Source organism: Paramisgurnus dabryanus, chromosome 5 (genome assembly GCF_030506205.2).
Source record: "Paramisgurnus dabryanus chromosome 5, PD_genome_1.1, whole genome shotgun sequence".
In the NCBI taxonomy this organism is placed as follows: domain Eukaryota; kingdom Metazoa; phylum Chordata; class Actinopteri; order Cypriniformes; family Cobitidae; genus Paramisgurnus; species Paramisgurnus dabryanus.
Genome location: NC_133341.1, coordinates 7,948,108 through 7,974,077, shown reverse-complemented (window position 1 = coordinate 7,974,077; position 25,970 = coordinate 7,948,108). Strand labels below are relative to the sequence as shown.

Sequence of the window (25,970 nt, the reverse complement as noted above, 5' to 3'; positions counted from 1 at the left end):
ATCCTGGAAGAAGTATGATTCACATATAGTAAAAAGGCTGATAAAAAGTGCATGCAGACGATTGGAGAATGAGAGGGGCAAACAGGTACCACAAAGGTTTATGGGATCATAGGAGACATGAAATGACATAAAACATAGATTTTATCAATTACAATCTGTTTAGAATAAATACTGTATAGGACACAGAAAAAGCAAAGCTTTAGCAGGACTGTGTGAAAAGTAAATATGAGGTCATTCACATTTTGGTGTCCCCAGAGTACGTATGTGAAGTTATAGCTCAAAATACCCCACAGATAATTCATCATAACATGACACAATTATGTGCTGTTTTTGGCTATGTTCCCTTAAATTCAATTGAGCTGATCTCTGCACAAAATGGCAGTGGCGTGTTTGGATCATGCAGATTAAAGGGCGGTATTATCCTTTCACATGCTTGGATATAATGGTTTACCAAAACTAAGTTACTGGGTTGTTCGTTTGCCCAAAGGTTGATAGAAGCACTGGGGACCCAATAATAACACTTAAACATGGAAAAGGTCAGATTTTCATGATATGTCCCCTTTAAGTCACATTAGTTTAAATAAAAACAGAAAACTGTTGCCTATTGTATATGAAGACCAAGACCTAAGCCAAGACTAAATGCTTGCACTTGTGGTTGGTACTCACACACTAGAACAAATCAGTTTCTAGATCCTTCTGAAGGTAAGCTAAAATGAAGTTTGTAAGTGTTTAGATTAAGTGAAGATTAACTACAGCACAGACCAATTTATTGATGCTTTTTTGATCTGTTTATCTTTTCATCACCTTGTTTGTATGAACAAGGCTTATTTCTCAAAGACTATGTTGATTGCTGTTAAAACCCCATTGAAAGATGTTTTAATTTAGCTATTCCTATTTCTTATAAAATCTGGAGACATCACAACAGGATTAATCTTGAAACATGACAACTTAAAACAGTTTCCAAGTGGTCTCCACAGCACATTCATCACTTGACAGAGTTAATTACTAAATAATCGCACTTTAAATGAGCGGATGGCGGATGTGTGAAAGCGTTGTTGAATGCTGTATGAGTCACAGACGCAGCATCTGCATCGTTCTTCCAACAGATCATGACAAGGTCAGAGCAGATTTGGGTAATGGATCTAATCTGCATTTAGCACAGTGGCATTCAGAGTGACACTTCTGTCACCTCCCACTAAACAGCAGCTTCAGGGTGTCTATTCAGTCTAACACAGTCACATACACAGATAGAAAGCATTTTAATTTTGACAACATTTTTCGGATTTGAATTACAAATCTAGATCTAAAGTATTAGAAACGTGTGCCTGTACACTGAAAAAGTACATACAGTATGCATTGTTGCTACTCTAAAGCAACTTTTTTACTTCATCTGACTCAATAAATTCACTTTTCTGCCTTATCAAGGAGTTTAGTTGACTAAAAGTAAACCCACGTTTTGTTGGTGTAATTTAAACGAATTGCAAAATCAGCCAACAATTTTATGCCCCGCTCAAGCCAACGAGATTACTGACGTTATCAACATTTGAATTTCCTGCACTGCCACATCTTGTGTTGCTGCACGAACACTGCGTGGCAGGGACACAGTTTTTACCATGAGTATTCTTACAAATATGTTTAAATTATGTGTTATTACTATGCACTTATAGGATGTTTAAGTAGAAGTATGTGCATTGAAGCATGTGTGTTTTTGTTGTATACGTAAATGAGATATCCGTTTTAATGGTAGACAATTTAGTAATAGATAATTTGTGCTCTTTTATTTGCGTAATTTTCTTCTAATCATATATATTACTGCGGCAGTTGATAAAGATTTTGTTTTATAGTTTATAGCCTGTAATCTTTACAGTGTTGTCTGGGTGGTTGTGTACTGACGATTGACAAAATACCTGGGTTAATGAAAAAGAGAAAGATATACTTTAACGTAACCTGCAAAGTACACAACAATTGCATTAGTAGGGGTGAACAAGTACTGGCCGGTAGCCAGTGTGAGCATTGCTTGGGACAGTTAACAGGGGCTGAACTTTGTGCTGCATCGTCACATTTGCATGTTTTTAAGCCTTTCCATCTTAATATTCAAGACGCTTAAGAAAAAGCAACGCCTTACTCGCGCCCTGTATGAAAATCCAATGCATGCACATCCAAACCATGTGCCCAAAAAGCGTGTGTAAGCACACACTTACACAAGTGCAAACTTAAAATCGCTACACAGGCTAATTGGAATTACGTAGCTTTACCTACATTTCTGCGTAACTTGAATATGTAATGACCACCTCAAAACGGCACAATCTGAAATGCACTGAAACAGAGGCTACTAGTAGAGATGGGTAACAATCTTTTCCTACAAGCTATTTCGAGCAAACAACTTTTGAAACATGCTTTATGGAACTCATACACCTATTGAGCTTGTGGAAAAGCAGTCATAAGATGGGCACTTTAAGGTTAGAAAGCAGTCAACACTAAATAAAATTGATCAGTTCGACCAAGGTACGTCAAGAACTTGTCTACAAGAACACAGTGGTGACTTACAAAAGGGACAGTAATAAATGATCATAGTACACCTGTATGTTTTAATAGGCTGTGTTTTATTAAATTAATCCGCAAACACAGCGCAAGTCGCTACTGCATGTTTGCATGCAAATGACTATGAATTAATAAAAAATATTAATTTATTTATTGGAGAGTCTTACAAAAATATTTCTAAAATATTGTAAATTCTATAATTTACGAAGCAAGGAAGGTGGAAAGGGGTAGTTGAAATACCTGTTATGGCATTGCCGGATTAAATGTTACACCCTGACCATCATAGTTTGGATTACATAATAAGCACATTTATCTGAAATTACATCAAACAGCCACAATTTATCTGAAGAGAACAATAATGAGAAGTAGGAGCTGTCTGAGAGCTTTAGTAACTGCAGATAGGGATATGTTCTCCATAAGCACTTAAGCCTAACCTAAAGCTTAAGGCCATATCCACCAACCCTGACAGAAAGACGAAGGTTGAACATTTTTAGAGATTGATTTGTTCTATTTCACAAATGGCACATTTATTTCTGCAAAACATCAGTTCAAGTAGCTTTCGACTACAAGCGAATGAAAATGTTGTTATGCTGTATAATTTTACAGGTAGAATGGTGTGCACACTACTAAACTAAGTACACTGTCAGAAATAGGGGTACAGTAGGGGTCCATTTCTGTCCCCCAAGGTACAATCAACACAAAAGTACCCCATAGGGCTCATTATTGGACCTCATGGTACATGTATGTACCTTTTTGAGGGTCAAAAAGGTACATATTTGTTCCCAAGCATTAAAAGGTACATATTTGTACCATTTCTTTTAAAGGATAAGGTACAATGTTAAGAGACAGTCTCTTGCCATTTTTTTTTATTTGTTGTCCTAGACAACTGCTGTAAATCTGGTCAGTAACGTAAATAACTATTGTGTCAATTTTTGTTTCCTTTAGTTGGACACATGGGTATTGAAGTAGTATTAGTTTTCTTCTGTTCACTGACAGTGTGTTTAATTTTAAATTTAAATTTTAAATTTTAATGAGAAAAAAGTTAATTTCACTTAATAAAAACTGTGATATGAACTCAAAAACTGCAATTGATTAACCATTATTTAAACTGAATAAATACTGAATAACTGAATCCCTCACACACACCCCAAAAAAAACCGCGCTTTTATTTTGACACGCGCCCATCCCCCCACATCTCACGGTCGGAGTCAGTTTCACAGAGCAGCGCAGGAGGACGACAGACACATAAAGAACATTAACAGGTAAGCTCTGGAAACTCATTCATCATCTTTAAAACATTTTTAAACTTTAAAAATGTGTTGTTTGTCGTGGCTCTTCATTTTAATACTGATTCGGTTACGGTTATTTGTGTAAAGTTGTATACGATGAGTCAACGCGATATTGACACAGCACTATTGGCTCAGACTCATTTTTATGAGCAGGTTAATGTGCATTAAGTACACCACAGTTCTGTAAGTGGAAAAAGTATTCATATTTATGTGTTTTCTCACAGTTTAGGGCAAACGTTTCCCGCGCAAGTTTGAATCTCTCTCAGTCAGTCAGGGGGAGATTAACTGACTGACTGTCTACACGCCACCAAACAGTCAGTTATACAGAAACCTTTTTAAGGTAATGTTACCACATTTATTCATTTATTTATTATGTTGTTTGAGTACACCACAGTTCTGTAAGTGGAGAAATAATTCATATTTATGTGTGTTTTCTCACAGTTTAGTTTGAATCTCTCTCAGTCAGTCAGGGGGAGATTAACTGACAGACTGTATAACGTTACACGCCACCAAACAGTCTTACCAAGAAACCTTTTACAGGTAACGTTACCACATTTATTAATTTATATATGATGTTGTTTGAGTACACCACAGTTCTGTAAGTGGAAAATTAATTTATATTTATGTGTGTTTACTCACAGTTTAGCACAAATGTTTCCTGTGGAAGTTAGAATCTCTCTCAGTCAGGGGGGAGATTGACTGACAGACGGTCTACTTGCCACCAAACAGTAATTTACCCTGAAACCTTTTACAGGTAACGTTACCACATTTATTAATGTATTTATTATGTTGTGTGAGTACACCACAGTTCTGTAAGTGGAAAATTTATTCATATTTATGTGTGTTTTCTCACAGTTTAGCACAAACGTTTCCCGCGCAAGTTTGGATCTTTACCATTGAGGGTGGCTGACTGTTCTCTACCAACCATCATTCACATGCAAAAACTTTAAAGGTACCACATTTATTTATGTTGTGAGTATACCACAGTTCTGTCAGTGGAAAATGTATTCATATTTTTGTGTTTTCTCACAGATAAGTATGAACGTGCCCAGGGCAGCTTTTCGATCTTTACCATTAAGGAGGCTGACTGACTATCCTCTACCACCCGTCATTAACACAACAAAAACTAAAGAAATGTTACTCCATATGGACCTATTCATTTACTCATTATGCTGTGAGTACACCAAAGTTTTATCAGGGAAAAAAATATATTTGTGTGTTTCTAACTGCTTGGCAAGGACAGATGTGGCCCTGTTAAAAATGTTTAAATGTCGTTTGGTTTAAGGAACAGCACACTGATTTTGTTTTAAAATATTCCTGTTTGGACAGTCTGTTAAAGTCATAAAGGAATACTTGATATATTTCATAAGTAAAGTGTAAATGTAATATTAGTTTTTAATGTTGTGAATTTGGACTGAACACCACACTTCTGTTTTATATCTAAACCTTTTGTAAAATAAATGATTGTTCAATAAACTGTGTATTTTATCTTTTCTGTTATCATTTTTTATACTAATGTTTAAAATGTATCTTTACGCTAAACGATTGGCTAAACCAACACAAATATATTGAGTCATATGCACTTTTAATTTAAAGTTTACAGTACTTAGATTGAGATATATGTATAAGTTTTAAAACCATAATCAATGAGTGTGCCCTGTCAAAGCCAATTTTGTACCCTTTTTGAAGGGTCCATATTTGTACTGTTAAATAAAGGTACAAAATTGTCACCAGAGGTACAAAACTGGTCTCTTAAGGTACAAATCACAAGGGTACAAATTTGTACCCTCTGCCAAGGGTACAAAAACTGTACCCTTGAGGGTACAGCCCCAGTGACAAGCCATTGTACCCCTAAAGGTACAATTATGTCATTTCTTTTCTGAGAGTGTAGGATCTACAATATAAAAGCTTATTATAGGGGGAAACTGTAAAGCTAATGGCAAAATCAACAAAAGCATAAAGTACTGACAGACGTTTATGGGGCAGTTTAAACAAACATCGGTTTGAAGTGACAAGGCAACCAAAAGTCTTTGGGTTTCAATGAGAAGATGCCGAAATGACCAACTTCCCTATGTGAAAATCATTATGCAAAGATAGTAGTATGTCTAAAGAGTTGGACGCCCTTTTACAGTTGAAGGCATACAGTATTATTACAGTTGGAAGTGCATTCAAAGAAACTCCATAACCTGCGAATTAATCATTCTCAGCTTCTTTTCATAACATACTGTATGCACTAAGAGTAGCTGACATGCTGGTCACACAGTGCATGTTATGTTCAGCAGGAGATTTTAAACCAAAAGAAATGCTAATCATACGGCCATTGCTTAACCTTGGGGGCACAGCCAGAAATTCTTTGTATTTAAGATGCACATTGTTCGAACAAGAGTAATCAAACAATGTACACTAATCACTTTCAGATCTCCCATTCCCTCAGGCGCACACAAACATAGTCAGGCACAAAGGCAAACCCACAATGGAGCTGGGCCCATGCATAAATGCAATACAAACCTGAATAATTAACTGCTATTTCAGTCTAGGACTTTCAGTGTGACAATACCCTGAGTTAAGATTCATTCTTATTTTTTTTCTGTCTGGTCAGCAGAAACTAGTTGCCTGGAAAAGCCATCCGGAAGAAGAGGGTCTGTACGGGTGACATGGACTTGCGCATGTGTGTGATAACACCAAAATATATATGCTGAGTTGCGTTACATCATCTTGTATGTGTGCGTTGGTGATGACGCGAGATTAACACAAGTTTACAGGGGTTTGAGAAATTTAAGTGAGTGTGAAATATAGTATGTATATGCAGCTGAAATTATATTTAATTTTAACCTTCTTAAACTTATGTTTTCAGGCTTGTAACCTAAACAAGTTTTTATTTCAATGTGACATAAATATATTTCCTTAAATTGATATATATGAAGAGCTCAAATTTTGCGTGATTTATCTCAAGGTTCTGCTCATAAGGTTAAACAAGCAATATCATTTGGCGAGAGCTATTATGGCCAATCAAAGTTGACATCTCACAACCAAACAGAAAGAGAATATAGGCCTACTCCTATTTTTAATATTTCTGTATTGTGCTACATTTTATGCAGACTTTAGATTGCTTTTGTGTTTTTTGGATAAAACTGTTTTGTAGTAGATAAAATATAGAAATACTTTATATTTCCCAAATGAATCTAACTAGAACTGGAACACTGACAACACCCCCCCACCCCACTGTCCTGTTTATCTCCACGTCACAGTCATTTATACAAACATGGATGAGATCTTTTACTCCTGAGGTCAATTGCCAGTTCCTTATTTTGACATTGAGTTGTAAGTGATTAGAGTCACACCAATCCACATAGCTGTTGATTAGTGTCCTATATTCAATGTAATGCACACCCTTAATACATCCCACAGCAGCAGAGTCATCCGATTTCTCATGGTAGATTAAATAATTGTAAAACATAACTCCTTGAATGTAGTATAAGGTAAAATAATTTGGCACCATTAGCCTACTAATCATCCCCATATATACTAATTGGTTAAATCACTCTGTCTCCTCTCCACTAGTAAGCTGGTGTGTGGTGACCATTGTGGCGCAATTTGGCTGCCGTCGCACCATCCAGGTGGATGCTGCACATTGGTGGTGGTTGAGAAAAAAAAACCTTACATATGTAAAATGCTTTGAGTGTTGCAGAAAGGCGCTATATAAATGTAATGAATGAATGGAAAAAATATGAATAATGTAATAAACAACACTGCACAACATAACATAAAAAATAATAATAATGTTGTATTATAAGGGGTAAGCTACCTCCCTGAAATGAGTTTTGCAGTGTGGGAGGTCTGAGAAAGTGAAGAGGAAAGGAAATAAACAGATCCCTGAGAAGCACCTATTTACTAACCACTTGCTGGGACACACATTTTTGCAGCCTCAGTGTGGTCTACAGCTTCACTGATCCAGGAGATTATTGAGGTACAAATCTGCATTACGACAAATTACAGTAACCCACTGCCTCATTCACAACACAGCATAGAGATTCTGTGGGTGCATTTGTGTTGTTATCTGATTTGCATACTTAATTTAGCGAATCAGGGACCAAAACAATGCGGGTAGCATGTAGAAATATGTGTCGGTCACAGTGAGCGAATGCAATTCATGCTTGAATTTCTCCCTATTAAAGTGCTCAATTTCCTTTCAATTAAATAAATAAACAAACACTGGCTACCTAGATCTAAAAAAGAAAAGGAGCATTTTAATGAAACATAAAAAATGCCATGCTGCTTAAAAGCTCTACTGTAAATTTCCAAGCTAACATCATGAACTGAAATCTGGTTGGGCACCACTCTGAGGATAAGTTATAACTCAAATGTTAATTGGGTTATCTAACCCACCTTGATAAACAAAAGACATTTTATTGTTCAGATAAATGGCCATTTATGCTGTGCCTTAGGCACATTAACCACACCAACCATGGCCACTGGAGTCTTTTGCTTTTAATCAATGTGTTTTCCACATCTGTTTTCCAAGTGTCCTGCCAAAAACCTATTGCCTATCAGCAGGATGGTACTTACTAGCTCTGTGCGTTGGCATGCACAGCTTCACAAGAGCTGTGATATCCAAATTACACTATCAATGCATTTAAAAGGGCACTGAGCATTACTGAAACCTAAAATGCTGTTGTTTATTTGTCAGTTAAATATTTTTAGTAGCTGTTTCAGGTTTTTATGAAGACAGCTGTAAAGAACACATGGAATAGAATAATGATTTGCTTTGTTGGAATGTTTGATCTTAATGGGCTTTGTATAAATAAGGCAATGTTATGTAACTAATAATAATATATTGAACAATCAGAGCATTCCGAAAAGGACTGTAGTCATTTAGCAGATGTTTTTTACAAATTAACTTGAAGCATATTATAAAGACAATCCCACTGGATAACATGTACTTAAGTGCCTTACTCAAGGACATTATTTCTCAGAGCTGCCTGTGAAGGGAACATTTTAAAGGGAATCTACACATTTTCTGTGTATTGTTTTGCCCAAATTCTATGGTAACATAAGGAAGGCATCCTGGAATGCATTGCATGAAGTTCAATTAAAAATATTTGCGAATGGGGTACAACTTATTATAAATGTACCTGTATGTAACATGTTATGCTTTTACTGTCAAAAAATTGTTCAAAAGTTAAATCTTCTGCAAAGTGTTATTTGTGTGTCACATTGTGTAGAGTGATGAGTCACACTGTCATTTATGACTTTCATTGACAATTACAATGCTACTTTAATCGACAGCTGCCTAGTCAAATAACTCAATAATTCTTTAAAATGCTTACATGTTAATCTCCATCTCTCTAGGAAAGAAATCTTTATCTGAACCTTTAGCTTAATAAAGCCAAGAGCTAAACTGCTCAGCGGGGTGCCACAAAATAGATAATGCAAAAACTAGAGCAGGAAAAATCAGGTGGTGTGCAAAACAGACTATAAGTGCAGCATTTTTTTTTACTTAAGGGGATTAGGGAAAACAGATCAGATTTTCAAATGGTTTCGTGTGATAAACCTCAACAAAACAAGCAGTGTTGGGCAGTAACTTCATTACAAGTAGCAAAGCTAGTAGTTTAACTACATTTTTCAGTAGCTTGGCAGTAGCTTGGCTGCTTTCTAAATCAAATAGCTTTTCAGTAGCTACGCTCTTTTTTGACCAAGTAGTGTAGCTTCCACACAAGCTACAATTTTCCAAACATTTCTTAAGTCGTCCTGAATTTGAGAATAAGCGCGTCATTTTGAATTGACACAAGACGTCGTTTGTCCCATATTTTCGAGTTGTGCAGCCTTCCTTCATTCATACAAAACATTACCACTCGCATTCTGTGAAGACTCGTGCTCTACCTCTGACTGGGTTATGTCATCAAACCAAGCTAATATAAAAACATGTAATAAATATTACAACTGAAACTATTAATAGACCATGATTGGAGCCCCCTGTGTTAAGATTTGTCAGGGCAAGGTGTTTTTAAATTAAGGGAGCTCAAACATGCTTTTTATTCTGGGAGTAGGATAAGTCCAGCAAACCGCCCCATAATGTGAAGTGTCTAGGCCTACTGTACATTATGCTTTTATTGCCTATAATTACCAATATACTAAATTGAAACTGAATAAATAATTACATAATAAAACTGGTTAAAAATAAAAAAGTAGCTTGGGTGTAGCAAGCTACTGTACTATTGATGTAGCTTAGCTTGCTACATTTCCCAGGGGGGTAGCTTCAGTGTAGTGAAGCTTCATTTAATGTGAAGTAACTGGTAGCTTAGCTCACTACATTTTCCAAGTAGCTTGCCCAACACTGCAACCATGGCTAATCAGATATCAATATGTTCTCAATCCAAAGTCTTATATCCAACTATCTTTACATTAAATGCTAGTGTTCACTTAAAAACATGAATTCATATTCTAAAAAGTAAAAATACTGGATTGTGTCTGTGTGAGTCAAACATAAAGATTTCAAAGAAAGACACTTGGCCATTACTTGGTTCACTACTCTAGATAAAAAAAAAACAATCTTTCCACTGTAATGCATTTCTGTCTATGTCAAGTGGTCTGTCTGTGTTCAAGATGACACAAGCTGGATCAAGCAGATGAATCCATGAAGCTTTATCATACAGTTTTCCATTGAAAAGTACTGTAAGCATCCATCATATTCCCTTTGAAGGCTTTACCCACAATGAGGCATTTGAAGTGGGATATGGGCTTGAACATTTTATTCACTCAAGAAATTTCAATCTGAAATAAACTTACAGTTTTCCGTACAATGTGCTTTTATAAGACATCATTCATGTTTATTTTTTGGAATGCACTGACATTGTATCTAAAGTCTTAAAGTTTTATAAAATAAAAACAAGAAACTCTTCAATTCAGCAACCTAAAAAACAAACAGTTGGAAACTTGGCAGCTTGGCAGCAGAGAAAAAGCAATATGTAATATAGCTCTGTTTATATTGATATCTCAGCTTCTGAATGATCTCTCTGCCCAGCCATGCAGGAGTATCCTCATTAAATCAATATGCGTGGAACAAGGCGGCCGTGGTTTAGGACATTTTTTGTGTTTCATTGCACATTGGAAAACGTGACTCTAACATGCAAATTCCATTCACGATCTACACTAGATGTGTTTAGACCATCACAGCAGTGGCATACTGTGACCATGTTGTTCCAGAAACTTTGCTGCCTCTTTTAAATCTTGCTGAGATGCATGTGTTCATGTTCATGTTTTTGTTTGACCATATATGTGGGTATGTGTGTAAATAATACATGGCCCAATGGATGGAAAGGAATAGTAAATGGCTAAGATAGAGAACACAGAAAATTGAGAGACACTGGGTATTTGTGGATGAAGTTAAAGTCAACAAAGTCAACAGAGAGAGAGAGAGAGAGAGAGAGAGAGAGAGAGAGAGAGAGAGAGAGAGAGAGAGAGAGAGAGAGAGAGAGAGAGAGAGAGAGAGAGAACTGGGAAATAACCCAAACACTGTATAACATATGTAGTGAACAGTGTACAACAAGCATTCCAGAACCCTCCCCAATTGCTACATTTGGACTGGATTTTGGTGGGTTAACATAAAGTGTCCAGTCAATCAAATAAAGCTGCTCAGACAACTCTTTTATGGCTGACCTCTGTGCCAAAGTGGAGAAGGAAAGGACGTTTTGAGTGGCCCACACCATTTCTGGTCATCATCCTTTTAAACCCCCCTTCACCATGTCATAAGGGCAGGGTGATTGTAAACATTCCTTAACTCTTTCCCCGCCAGCATTTTTCATGATTTTCACAAAAGTTTAATGCCTTCCAGAAAATGCTCCTTTTTAAATATATAAACATACAATATATGAAATCAAAGAACAGACCCTCTGCTTTCAAACAAAAAAATCTGTTTCATCCTACCTTCATGTGTTCTGTTTTTATCATCTCTCAAATATGTGTAGGTTTCATCAAAAACACCAAATTTTGAGCAAAAAGTTGAGATAATTCAATTTTTGTGAAGGACATTTGATAGAGATCAGATGCAGAGAGATCTTTAAAACATACACGGACATACAGCTGTTTGCCCTAGGGCAATACTTCCCTAAAAAAAAGCATTTTTCAAAGTATTGGCTAAACCAAAGAACAAATCTTTACAATCCTTCAACCAACAAAATGGACTTCAAACCCTCACCTATTGACTTCATACTCGTTTAAAGACACTAGCATTCTGAATTAAATCTTTATGTTATGAAACTGTTCAAATAATCAGAGTTATTAACAAATTAATTAATTAATGCATTTATTATATAGTTTTGCTGTCATGTTTTAACTTTTTACACTCAGGACAATGCCAGTGATATATTGGTAGAGGTTTGGTAAGTGCAAATGCATAGATGAAATTCAAAGACAAAGTTAAACTCTGTACTTTATGCTATGCAAATGAGTTCTCATCCACATTCTGTGGGCTTCCTCTGACACTCACAGCCAATCATGGTTCTGCATTAGGGATGCACCGATCCGATATCTGGACCGGGTATTGGTGAGATCCGGGCCCTTTTTGATGGATCGCATATCGGATTAACAGGACCGACCCAATTTCCGATACTATGCGTTACCCGTAGTTGTTACTAACAAGCGATTAAAAGGACAAAATATTATAAAAGCAACACCAAAAAACAACACCAAAAAAACATAAACGTTTTTATGCACTATATTCAAAGTCATCTTAATACACTCTATAACTTCATGTGAAGGAACATATGCACATTTAAAGATATTCAAATTCACAGAAACTCTAACTTACTCGCACTGGTGAAGCGGACAGATGAAAAGCGTCATTCACAAAGCGCACATGATAACTGTAGGCTATTTAAAAATTCAGATTTTATAAAGTCTAGGTAAGCCTTTAGTTGGATGCAATTCACTTTGTGCTGAACACAGGGCGAATTTATTATCTTTGTTATGAACTATCCATTGCGATCAAGCAAGGATTCCCATGGAGGATACTTCAAGAGAATCAATTCTGCGCCCAGGAAGGCATAATCGCAGCGTACAGGATGATTTAGGTTCATCAATTCTGCGCCCGGGATGTGCATAAAAGTTCCGGTCAAGCGCATAATTCCCAAAATAACCATCTGCACACTAAAGCTTTTATTACAGTGACAGTTTTAAGCAATTAAAGAAAATATATTTAGTATATTTGTTTGATAAAATCTGCCTATTATATGTTCTACTAAACACTGCCATTTGAATAATAATTTATGTTCTTGTAACTTGCATCCCTATTCTGCATAAGGAAAGCGCCCAAGATGCAAACTCCTCCTTATCTAAAATGTTATAAAAGTTCCCTTTTTACAGACATTCCTCATTCTGAGTCTCCTGCCTGCGTGCTAGAGATTGAAACAGGACACAACAAAATCCTACGCTCTGAGTCTCCCGCCTGGGTGCTAGAAACGTAAACAGAGTATCACGGCCCTGAGTCTCACCCTGAAAAGAGAGACATTAGCAGAGTACTTCAAGTTCTAAATTCCCACCTGTGTACTAGAGATTGAAACAGGACAAACCAAACGCCTCAAAGCTCTGAGTCTTCTGCCATGTGCTAAGAGACTGAAACAGAGCACCCAACTTCGTGTCTCCTGCTGAGAGAGACAATAACAGATCATCGAAAAACCAACCAAGTTTCTGAATGTCTCTTTAAGATTTTACAGCTGCTTGTTCAGAGATTGACAACATATACTGAACCATATCGACCAAAAGTTCTGAGGCTTTGGCCTGTGTGTCCAGAAACTGAGCGGATCACACCACGTTTCGAGCCTCACGTCCAGAAAGGTAATCACAGACGTCTGCAACAAGCTGAAGCTCAGAAGAGCAAACCTCCACTTCAAGGGACCTTCATCTGCGTGTTTCAAATTTGTTAAGGACCTTCTGCACCGACTACAGGATCGCGTCTGCATGTTCCAGATCGCTAGAATCCACTCTATGCTTCCCAGAGATCAGCATTTTCAGAGCACTTTGTGGTCAAGGCTGTTGAACTGAACCTGACTCTTTCCCAAATGCAGCACAGAAAAGCCTGGCACATGGCCACTGGACAGCTCATTCGACCGCACAGAACGTAAATATAACACAACCAAATCTTTCCTTAAACCATGGCATTGGTCTATTCCATTTGGGTTATTAGAAATAAGGTTTTCATCTTATCAGAAACATAAAACATTCTGCCATAAATTTAACTCAGTCACTTCAATTTTCTATTCTTTGCATTTTAGTTTCTATCTTTTTCTATTCTTTAGTATTTTAGTATCATTTAGTAGTGTTTTTAGTTTTGTTGTTTATCTTTTGTTAATAAATTCCATTTTATTACCACTGTGTCTTCCTTGTGTTGATAATACATTTAAAGGGTTCTACAAGCTGGTCCGAATCTCACAAAATCCTTCAAATAAATTAGATGACAAACTTCCTCTAATTTACATATTTTCTTATTTGTTGAATGATCTATTTAGTTCATTCTTATTGTTGAAGTGAAATTATTTAGCTGATGCCCCGAAGTAGAAGAGGGAGGGGTCATTTGACACACACACACACACACACACACACACACACACGCACACACACTTGAAGTGAAACCTCTATTGTCCTGTATATGGCATACTAATAAATGGTTGCCCATGCGAAAATCACTAAATAACTTCGTGCCAATGTCAAAATCACTACACTTATTATATATATAATAATAATAATGCAAAAAGTATCATCCCTCAACCTCCTAGAATAACAAATTATTATCAGAGCTACATTTCAGGCTAGCACATTGACATTGCATGACTGTTTTCACAGATGTCTTACCAGCCATTGCATTGCCAGCACATCTGGTCCCTGTGAAATCTGTATGACACTCAAAAATGTAGGCATCACTGCTTAGTAAGACAAGGACCTCCATTCTCAAAGGGGTTTGGTTTGAAAAGAGGCTTAGAGTGAAAAGCAGCTTACAATACATTCTGCACGTAAAAGTAGCTTATTTGGATACTAAGAAATCAGCCGGAAGTCAGTCTGATGGCTTTTCAGTGACTCAAAAACAGAAAAAGCACCTGCTTTAAAAGACGCACACTTCTTTACTCGGTGGAGACATTAATTTAAATGACATGCAAATTGCAAACACCCACACTTATTCACATTTTAGCATTGCAGAAAACCTGTATTAAGCCATCAAATTCACATGTGCTGAATATATCCTATTTACTATTGAATATTCCCATTTCAGAAAGTTCAAAACTGAAATTTGCAGTTTAATAGGGGGAAAATATGCCTGTTTAAACTTACTAACCTATGGAAAGCATTTAGTCAGTTGCATGTCAGGGGCGGCAGTCTGCAAAGACATTTTTCATCCACATACTTAAAGCTCGGCTTCTACAGTGAACAGTACATAAATCATATACAGTTGGAGTGCAACTATGTTGGTTAGCAGCCATTTCACGTACAAGGACCATGCCACAACCAAGTGTAGCAGAAATATTTTATTGTACAGAATGTAGGGATGGATTAGGGAATGGAGTATGATAAAGGGATGGGTGTTAGCCAGGTTGGTCTGGGGTCTGATGTAGGAAACCGGATGAGACTCGAGTGGGGGCATTGTCTTGGTTAGATGTTGCTATGTTAGACCAACAATCCGGTGCAACCTGGAAGGAAGAGAGAAGGGTGTTTGATCTGAATGTAAGGAGATGGATGAAATGATGAGAAGGGGGTGAGGGGGTTGTTGAGAGGGATGAGAGCATGAGAAAGTGGGTGTGGGTTCGAAACGTCTCGGTTACGGATGTAACCCTCGTTCCCTGAAGGAGGGAACGGAGACGTCACGTCGTGACCGACGAATTGGGAACTCGCTTAGAGAGACCAATCTGCTTCGAATACTACTAAAACGCCAATGAACTTGGCATTGAGATATTTGCATAATGCTGGCGCCGCCCCGCCAGGTGCGTATATAAGCAGCAGGTGCAAATGAGGAAATTAGCTTCTTTTTCGCTGAGAAAGCCGGAAAGTGTGACCGGCCGTAACAGCAGGTGGCAGCACCTGTGGCGACGGGACGTGACGTCTCCGTTCCCTCCTTCAGGGAACGAGGGTTACATCCGTAACCGAGACGTTCCCTTTCAGTCGGTCACTACGACGTCACGTCGTGACCGACGAATTGGGAATCCCTATCAAAACGCCACTAGGGGCTGACCTCTTCCAGTGACTGCGTAAAAGCCCTCCGGTTCCACTTAAGGAGGAGGAGGTAGGTTTTAGGGCAGAAGGCCGGGCACTAGATGTTCCTTTAACCCCACAGAAGTGCCAGCGACTGGGAAGCGCCCTACCTGAGCGGGATAGGAACGCTGCGGAAGCCACCACCCGTCTTAAGGGTTAATGGTGGGCGAAAGTCAACCGTAGTTGAGGTAAAAATGACAGCCGTGGCTGTGTAAGCAAAGCAGTGCTCTGCTAAGGGAAACGTGGGCTAGTAGGATTAACCCCACGGAAAAATACTCACAAAGGAACCCGGTGGGACACAATGTGGAGCCCGAGCCAACACGTAGGTTCGCGAGGATGCAGCTAGTGAAGGCTGACAGCCAATGCTCCGCAACAAAGGCTGCCAAGGCAGCGGAGGAAGAACAATTCAAACCATTATGCATTTTTGTTCTGAAGGCCTTCCATACTGACACAGTTATGAAGCATCAGATGGAGGCTGCAAGCCGACCTGTGAGACTGTTCTCCGTGCTCCCCCTGGTGAGGAAAGAACACGAGAGGATACAGGCTCAATACGAACACTGTAAAATCTAATGAACGTATTAGGTGTCGCCCAACCAGCAGCTCTACAGATGTCTGTTAGCGAGGAACCACGAGCTAGAGCCCAAGATGAGGCAACGCTCCGTGTGGAGTGCGCTCTCAAATTAAAGGGGCAAGGAATACCCTGAAGATTATAAGCCAGGGCGATAGTATCAACTATCCAATGAGACATCCTCTGCTTAGTGACAGCTTTCCCTTTCTGCTGGCCACCATAACAAACAAAGAGCTGGTCTGAGGTCCTGAGGCTTTGCGTGCGATCCACGTAGAGTCGCAGTGCGCGTACGGGGCACAACAAAGCCATGGTTGGGTCTGCGTCCTCCGGAGGCAGCGCTTGCAAGCTCACCACTTGATCTCTGAAAGGAGTAGTGGGAACTTTGGGCACGTAGCCTGGTCTGGGCCTCAATGTTACGCTTGAGGCAGCAGGACCAAACTGAAGGCACGAGTCGTCAACAGAGAATGCATGTAAATCCCCTACTCTCTTCACTGAGGCCAATGCTAGCAGGGTCAGAGCTTTCATTGATAAAAGCTTCAGACTCACAGACTGCAAAGGCTCGAACGGGGGGGCCTGAAGGGCTTTCAGCACCATGGACAGGTCCCAGGGAGGAATAGAAGGAGGGCGCGAGGGGTTTAGCCTACGAGCGCCTCTTAGAAATCTAACAACCAAATCATGCTGGCCAACTGTTCTGCCGTTAATAAGTGAGTGATGAGCAGAAATAGCAGCGATATCAACTTTAATGGTGGAGGGTGACAGCCTACCGTCTAACCTATGTTGAAGATATAAAAGCACGGTGTTAATAGGGCATTCTCTGGGGTCCTCGCGTTGCGAAGAGCACCAGGTGACGAAAAGGTTCCATTTAAACGCGTAAGCCCGTCTCGTAGACGGAGCTCGTGCCGCGTCGATTGTGTTAGATACCGCTTGCGGTAAATCACCTAAACCTTGCGCGCGCTCAACGACCACACATGGAGATCCCACAGGTCGGGGCGCGGGTGCCATAATGTGCCCCCTCCTTGAGAAAGAAGGTCCTTCCTCAGGGGAATCCGCCAGGGAGGGGCTGTCGCGAGGAGCATTAACTCTGGAAACCAATTCTTGCTCGTCCAATATGGGGCGATCAGTAAAAGGCTCTCCTCGTCCTGCCTGACCTTGCACAGTGTCTGTGCGATTAAGCTCACTGGGGGGAATGCGTATTTGCGCATCCCCCGAGGCCAGCTGTGTGCCAATGCGTCCACGCCGAGGCTGCCCTCGGTTAGTGAATAAAATAGGCGACAGTGGGTATCGTCCGGCGACGCAAACAGATCTATCTGCGCACGACCGAACTTCTTCCAAATTAGCTGGACCGTCTGGGGGTGGAGTCGCCATCCGCCGGGGCGCGCAGCTCGAGAAAGCGCGTCCGCTGCTGTATTGAGCGAGCCCGGAATGTGAATGGCACGAAGGGACCTCAGATGCTTCTGACTCCAAAGGAGGAGATGACGAGCGAGATGCGACAGGTGACGGGAGCGCAAACCGCCTTGACGGTTGATATACGCAACGGTCGCAGTGTTGTCAGTGCGTACTAGTACATCCTTCCCTCGCAGCTCCGTAGCGAAGCGTACAAGTCCCAGATATACTGCCCACAACTCTCGGCAATTGATATGCCAGTGCAACTGGGGTGCTGTCCACACCCCTGAAGCTGTAAGCTCGTCGTACGTGGCACCCCAGCCCGTGTCGGACGCATCTGTGTGTACAACAGCATGCCGAGCGATCTGTCTCATGGACACACCGGACCTGAGAAACGCGGGGTCCGACCACGGGGGGAATGTTAGGCGACACGCAGGTGTAATGGTTACACGATGGATGCCGGCGCGCCACGCTCTCCTCGGGACTCGATCGTGAAGCCAACGCTGAAGCGGTCTCATATGGAGCAGCCCGAGCGGTGTCACGGCCGCTGCTGCTGCCATATGCCCCAGGAGCTTTTGAAATTGTTTCAGCGGGACCGCATTCTTCCCTCGGAATGAACCGAGGCAAGTCAGAATTGACTGGACGCGCTCTTCTGTCAAACGCGCCGATAAATCGATCGAGTCCAGTTCCATCCCGAGAAAAGAGATCCTCTGCGTGGGGCAGAGTTTGCTCTTTTCCTAGTTGACCCGAAGACCCAAACGGGCGAGATGCCGAAGCGTTAAATCTCTGTGTTCGCAAAGCGTCCGTCGAGAATGCGCTATTATAAGCCAATCGTCGAGGTAAGCCAATATGCGAACGCCGCTCTCTCTGAGGGGTTTTAACGCCGCCTCCACTACTTTCGTGAACACACGGGGAGAGAGGGATAGCCCGAACGGTAAAACTTTGTACTGGTATGCCCGTCCCTCGAATGCAAACCGGAGAAACGGTCTGTGACGAGGGAGAATGGACACATGAAAGTACGCGTCTTTCAGGTCTATAGCCGCAAACCAATCTTGGGGGCGAATTGAATTGAATATTTGCTTCGGTGTTATCATCCTGAAAGACCTCCTCTGCAGAGATTTGTTCAGAACGCGCAAATCCAAGATCGGTCGTAACCCCCCGCCCTTTTTGGGTACTATAAAATACGGGCTGTAGAAGCCCGATCTCATCTCGGTTGGAGGGACCGGCTCGATCGCGTCCTTCGCCAGCAGGACTTCGACCTCTGCACGCAGTACATGTGCATCGGACGCTTTCACCGTGGTGAAACGAATGCCCGAGAATTTGGGTGTGTGCCGGTTGAATTGTATTTCGTAACCGAGGCGGACAGTGCGTAAAACCCAACGAGACGGGCTGGGAAGCTGAAGCCAAGCCCCCAGGGACCGTACGAGGGGAATTAACGGCACTACCGGGGTACCCGCGGGGGGGCGGCGGAGCGGGACAGGTGGTACTGCCGGTACGTCTGCTGGGACAGCATAAGTATCTACAGTATGTGTGTGTGTGACACTGACCTGAGCCCGCTGAGGGTGACGGTCGTCTGGTCTCCTCAGCGGAGAGCACAGACTCCGAAGAGGGTGCTGGTGGTCCCGTCTCCTCAGCGGAGAGCTGGAACTCCTCAGAACACCCGCTGGCGATAGAGGAGAGGGAGGAAGAGCATGTGAATGCCCGCTCACATCTCTCTCGATCCTCTGAAGACCTGGAGAAGGAATAGGAATGCACTCTTTTTGTGGTTTTGTGGGTGCCGGCTGAGAAGCCGGCGGAACAGAAACAAAACGAAACCAAGGATTCTCCATCCGGCCCTCTACCGGTGGAGGGAGCGGTGCCGTCACCGTCTCCCGAAGAGTGATCCCATCCGATTCCAGGTCGCCCGTCTCAGGGCCGCTTCGATTTCCGTTTACCACGGGAAGCGGGTGGGGCGGGCGGGGCGGGTTGCCGACGGCTGTTCCCCCTCCGTGGCCTGGAAGATGTTCTAGTGGGGGGGGTGGAGGCAGCCGCCGCAGGGCGCCCTCGGCGAGGAGCAGACGGGCCCGCCGGCGCTGGAGGGCGAGATGCAGGTCGCTTGCGCCGGGGCATGATCTGGGCGATCGCCTCTGTCTGCTTCTGGGCGGCGGAGAACTGCTGGGCAAAAGACTCCACCGACTCACCGAAGAGGCCAGCCTGCGACACTGGAGCGTCCAAGAACTTGTTCTTCTCCGCATCCGACATGTCAGCCAGACATAGCCATAAGTGGCGTTCCTGGACCACCATCGTGGACATGGCACGACCAATCGCCTGCGCTGTCACCTTCGTAGCGCGAAGAGCCAGGTCAGTGGCAGCCCGGAGCTCCGAAAGGACAGGCGAGTCGTGTCCTCCCTCGTGCAGATCCCTCAAGGCTTTGGCTTGGTGAACCTGCAGCAACGCCATTGCGTGCAGGGCTGAGGCCGCCTCTCCACATGCCTGGTGGGCAGCGCCCGTTAAACCGGAGGACTGTCTGCAGGCACGAGAGGGGAGGGTTGGGCGGTCCTTCCAAGAGGGAGCGTGTGCCGGACACAGCTGCATCGCGACAGCACGCTCCACGGGAGGGATCCCCGTATAACCCTTAGCGGCTCCGCTGGTGAGGGAGGTGAGGGGGGAGGGCTGAAACGGCCGTAATCTCATGGAAAACGGCGACTTCCAGGTTCTAGTCAGCTCCTCGTGCACCTCGGGGAAGAAAGGCACCGGTGGAGAGGGTTGTGAAACCCGGGCAGCTCCAAAGAACCAATCATCCAGGCGGGACGGTTCGGGCTGAGGGGGGGGAACCCACTCTAACCCTACGGTCTCCGCCGCTCGAGCGAGCACGGCCACCATCTCTGGATCGAACTCTGGCGTCCCAACCCGACCAGAGGGAGGAAGGGCGTCGGGGTCCACGTCAGGGGGAGGAGGCCCACCCTCGGATGCTGCGGCGTCGGTGGACCCGGAGGGCGGCACGATGGATTCTAGAGACATCGTAGAACACGACGCTGAAGTCTCCATCGGCACATCAACCGGCTGTGGATGAGGAGGCTGAGAGCCTGAGGACGAATCCCCCGCTCGGCTCAGCACAGTGATGCGCAGGTCGTCTTTAGAGAGCTTCACAGCCGCACCGTGGCGGCGTTCAGCACTCGCATGACGAGGGTTGCGTTTTTCCCGGAGGAAAGACAACCGTCTGCGCAAATCCACAAGGGACATGTTCTCGCAGTGAGAACACTTACCCCCAGCGAACGCTGCCTCTGCGTGCTCGATGCCCAAACACGAAAGACAACGCTCGTGACCGTCCTTCGGACCCATGTATTTGCCGCACCCAAGATCGCACGGACGAAAAGCCATCCTGAAAAGGACGCTGATGTCCGGATATACGAGAGAGTGGCTGCCTTTAACAAGGCACAAAGCTCTCTCGTATCACTCTTTTAGGGAAATTCACTCAGATGCTCAGTTGATGATGCGCACAGGGAAAGGCAACGCACACACTAAACTCAAAACAAAATAAAGATGTAGAGTCGTGGAATTAAGCGAAGCGTCCGCTGTGGTACTGCTAGTCCAACCAACTTCAGCAATCGAATCCCACCAGAGTAGAGTAGCTTCTCAGTAGCAGATACTGCCGGCTTTCGAAGCGATAAAAAGCTAATTTCCTCATTTGCACCTGCTGCTTATATACGCACCTGGCGGGGCGGCGCCAGCATTATGCAAATATCTCAATGCCAAGTTCATTGGCGTTTTAGTAGTATTCGAAGCAGATTGGTCTCTCTAAGCGAGTTCCCAATTCGTCGGTCACGACGTGACGTCGTAGTGACCGACTGAAAGGGAACTTTAAGAAAAATATATCGCCGGCTTAGAATGATAAGGATCGAAAATTTCTGTGACCAACTTATTTACATTATATGATGTTTTTTTTTTTGTATATTTTTATAAAAAAAAAAAGGTTCTACCAACAAAGTCGAATGGAATACTAAAACTTTGAAGCTCAATGTCTCAAAACTACTCAGATGCAGATTGAACCTTATAATTCTAATGCGGCGATATGTAAGTTTAGGGGAGAGAGATGATTGGTTGAGGCGTGGCCATGCTCCTAAACAGGAATGGGGTGTTAGCCAGGTTGGTCTGTGGTCAAATGTAGGAGGCCAGATGAAACTTACAGTGACGGTATCGTCCCGATTAGATGTAGGGTGAGTGATTAAAGGCCCCCAAAATTGGAGAGAATTGAGGTAGGCCTGTCTAAATCATCAAGATTATTGCATGGCTGAGAATTCTGGTAAGCTAGCTCCTGAGGTCACTATGGTGTTGCAGAAGGAATAAATGGATAAACCATAGAGGGATGGATGAAAAACAGAGATGGAAGAATAAATGACAGAGGGATGGATAGAATGAATGACAGAATAGATAGATAGTGGATCTAAGGATGAAGATGAATGGCTGAATGATAGAAGGTAGGGCTGGGCAAAAAAATCGCTTTTTCGATTAATCGTTTTTTTTTTTTACCTGGTCGATTCAAAATCGATTCTCAAAGGCCACAAATCGATTTTTTTAAACTGAAATAACCTGATCCTGTTTGATCAAGGAATGACTTTTTTCACCATACATTTTTCATCTTGCATCAAAATTGTATGGTATTTAAAATAATTGTATGCATTTGAAAATTAGAGATGGGTTCTGTTTTAATGTACCCAAGTGTACCTAAAATAAGAGTTTAATATAAAGGTTTGTGCTATTAATTTCTTTTGATTAATTACCCTTGTAAACTTATGTTCACTGTTCTTTTTATAAATATAGTATTTGTATTAAATCTATATTCATTGAGTCGAATCGAAAGCATAAAAATCGATTTGAGAATCGGAATCGAAAGGAGAATCGATTTGATAGCTTGTGAATCGAAATCAAATCGATCTGGAACATCTGAATCGATACCCAGCTCTAATAGAAGGAATAATGCAGATGATAGTGGGATGGAAAGAGATAGATAAATAATAAAGTGACAGATAGGGCCAAGGATGGAGATAAAAGGATGGATGGAGACGGAGGAATAGATAAAGAAGGACAGAGAAAAAAAGAGATTAATGGAAATAAATGGATGCATGATAGATGAATATATCGAGATGGAAGGATGGATGATTGAGACATGAATGGAAATGAAGGGGTGGATGATAGATAAATGGATGGAAATGAGGAAAGGTTAACAGGAATAGATGGTAAAGATATGGATGGAGATTAGGGGATAGATGATAGAGGGATGTATGATAAAAACGGAAGATAGAGAAATGGATAGATTTGAATGGATGGCTAATGAAGAGATGGATAGTAGAGATGGACAGAGGAGGTGGATAAGAATATAAGAAAATAGAGCACTCAAAAATGCCCGGGTTATTTTTGACCCGTAATGGGTAAATATTGGACAGAGCACATGCTGGGTTTAAAATTCCCCCGTGCTGGGCTAAAAATGACCCAATGTTGGGTTGATGTTATGCAACCATGGGGTATAATAACCCAGCAGTTGGGTTAAAACAACCCAGCATTGGGTCAATTTGAACCCAGCGGTGTGTTCTGTCCAATATTTACCTATTATGGGTCAAAAATAACCCAGCAATTTTTAGAGTGAGGGATGGATGAAGAAGAATCGTGGGAAAATCAAGGGATGCATTTCCCATCCATGTCTCAGTCATCCATCCTTCTGTCTCGATATATTCCTCTATCATGCATCCATTTATTTCCATTAATCTCTTTTTTCTCTGTCCTTCTATTATCTATTCCTCCATCCATCCCTTTATCTCCATCCTTGGCCCTATCATCTGTCACTTTATTATTTATCTATCTCTTTACATCCCACTATCATCTGCATTATTCCTTCTATCATTCAGCCATTCATCTCCATCCTTAGATCTACTATCTAGATTAGATTATTTTTAGTGTTAGATTATTTTTAGGTTATTACCCAATGGTAAGTTATGACTTCATATCCACGGTCCGTATTTTGTTGTTGTCACATCTGTGGCAAACGCGGACAGTCGCGAATTGGCTCTTGACCAAACAATATTGCATTAGACGATGTCGAACGAAACCTGCGTCTTAAACAACAGTACTGTTTGTGTGCTAAGGACGTTGGCAATTCGTCTGTTTTAAACATTTTTGGTGAAGAAACGTGCTCGACTTTTAAGCAGCGTGTGTGTAGAAACGTCTGTAAACAGTGCAGGGATAAACGTCATATGTATCAAAACATTATGATTGACCCCAAGCTGTCAGCGAGGTCTGACGTCATTCCTTTCTAAATGTCAGTAATCTCAGTAACAATCAAATTTTTTTTATTCACACATAGTGCTTACGAGTAAATTACTGGCAATCTTACAAACCTCTCTTACTGGTAAATTGGCAGCACTGATTTACCAGATAGATTTGGTTCACACATGACCGGTTAACTGCAAATTACCAGTGTATTTACCAGTAAAGACTGTACTGTATGTGCGAAAGGGACTATTTGCAGGGAAGCATTTTCTCCTAATTGTCTGCATGCTAATAGTAAAAGAGAAGTGGTGTGATACGTTGTATCAACTGTATAAGGCAGACATGCTTGAAAGAAAACAGAATCTACAGTGATGCCTCAAAATTAGAAAGAGCTGCAAAGCCTGAAAGTTTTCTCTTCTGATAGAGAATGCTGAGTTCTAAGAAGAATTTAGTGAGAGTGGAGAGCTCTGAGTGTGGGGCTGTTGTATTACTATGTGCCTCACGTCTGGAAGAACTGATGAGCACTAGTGACTCATCTGGTTGTTATCAGTTCAACTGTTTGTTTAATTAATCCTTTGGTGTGTGTATCATGCAGTATACATTTGAAAACTGAGGTGCCGCAAGTTGCTGTCGGATAAACCAGTTAACCTGTGATTCTATTTTTGAAATTTTGTGACTTTTTCTCATTTATGGCCATGAACATGCATGCAAAGTTTAGACATGCTGATATGTTTTGAAGTGTACCAAAACAATTTTGTAACGATTTTGAGGTTCGCGGGTCAATTTGACCCGCATTTTGTTTTGGGCCAAAGCAACTGTATAGACCTAAATTAAATATATATTTTTAGTGTTTGTTGTTATATTGGTGTTTACATACCCTAAAATGGGGATAAAAATGCTTCTCCTCACTATTTTGAGTACTGAAAATACTTTTACAGACACAGATGGTAAAAGTGAGCTATAATTTCTATTTACAATTTATATGAAATACTACTTAAGTTAAAGTTTTCTTCCAGAAATTTTGTCACTTTTTCTCATTTACGGCCATGAACATGCATGCAAAGTTTAGACATGCTGATATGTTTTGAAGTGTACCAAAACAATTTTGTAACGATTTTGAGGTTCGCGGGTCAATTTGACCCGCATTTTGTTTTGCGCCAAAGCAACTGTATAGACCTAAATTAAATATATATTTTTAGTGTTTGTTGTTATATTGGTGTTTACCTACCCTAAAATGGGGGTAAAAATGCTTCTCCTCACTATTTTGAGTACTGAAAATACTTTTACAGACACAGATGGTAAAAGTGAGCTATAATTTCTATTTACAATTTATATGAAATACTACTTAAGTTAAAGTTTTCTTCCAGAAATGTTGTCACTTTTTCTCATTTAGGGCCATGAACATGCATGCAAAGTTAGGATACACTGATGTGTTTTGAAGTGTTTTTTTTTAGCACAAATAATGATTTTTGGTACGATTTTGATGTTCGCGGGTCAATTTGACCCATATTTGTTTGTTCCAAGGCAACTGTACAGACACAAATTAAATACATTTATTGCATATATTTTGGTGTTTTACTACCCTGGAAAGGGAAAAGTGAGCTTTTCCCACTTTTTTTGTACTGATAAAGACTTCCTCAGACACAGAAAAGTAAATGTAAACTATCATTTCTATTTTCAATGTAAATGAAATACTATGTATAGCTGATGAA

General features: G+C 41.3%; 1 protein-coding gene and 1 long non-coding RNA gene across 5 annotated transcripts in view; one reads left to right on the top strand and one right to left on the bottom strand.

The window, feature by feature from the left end:
• edil3a (EGF-like repeats and discoidin I-like domains 3a) overlaps window positions 1-25,970 on the bottom strand; it is a 237,402-nt gene that overhangs the window by 181,446 nt on the left and 29,986 nt on the right. The gene's annotated exons all lie outside the window — the stretch shown is intronic.
• On the top strand, window positions 3,682-4,785 carry LOC135731748 (uncharacterized). 2 transcript variants are annotated; one of them, XR_012336746.1, is made up of 5 exons: window positions 3,682-3,803; window positions 4,055-4,170; window positions 4,272-4,370; window positions 4,472-4,584; window positions 4,686-4,785. It is a non-coding gene; the product is annotated as an uncharacterized lncRNA (long non-coding RNA). The 2 variants fall into 2 exon arrangements; XR_012336747.1 differs by lacking the exon at window positions 4,472-4,584 and having other exon boundaries at window positions 4,686-4,761.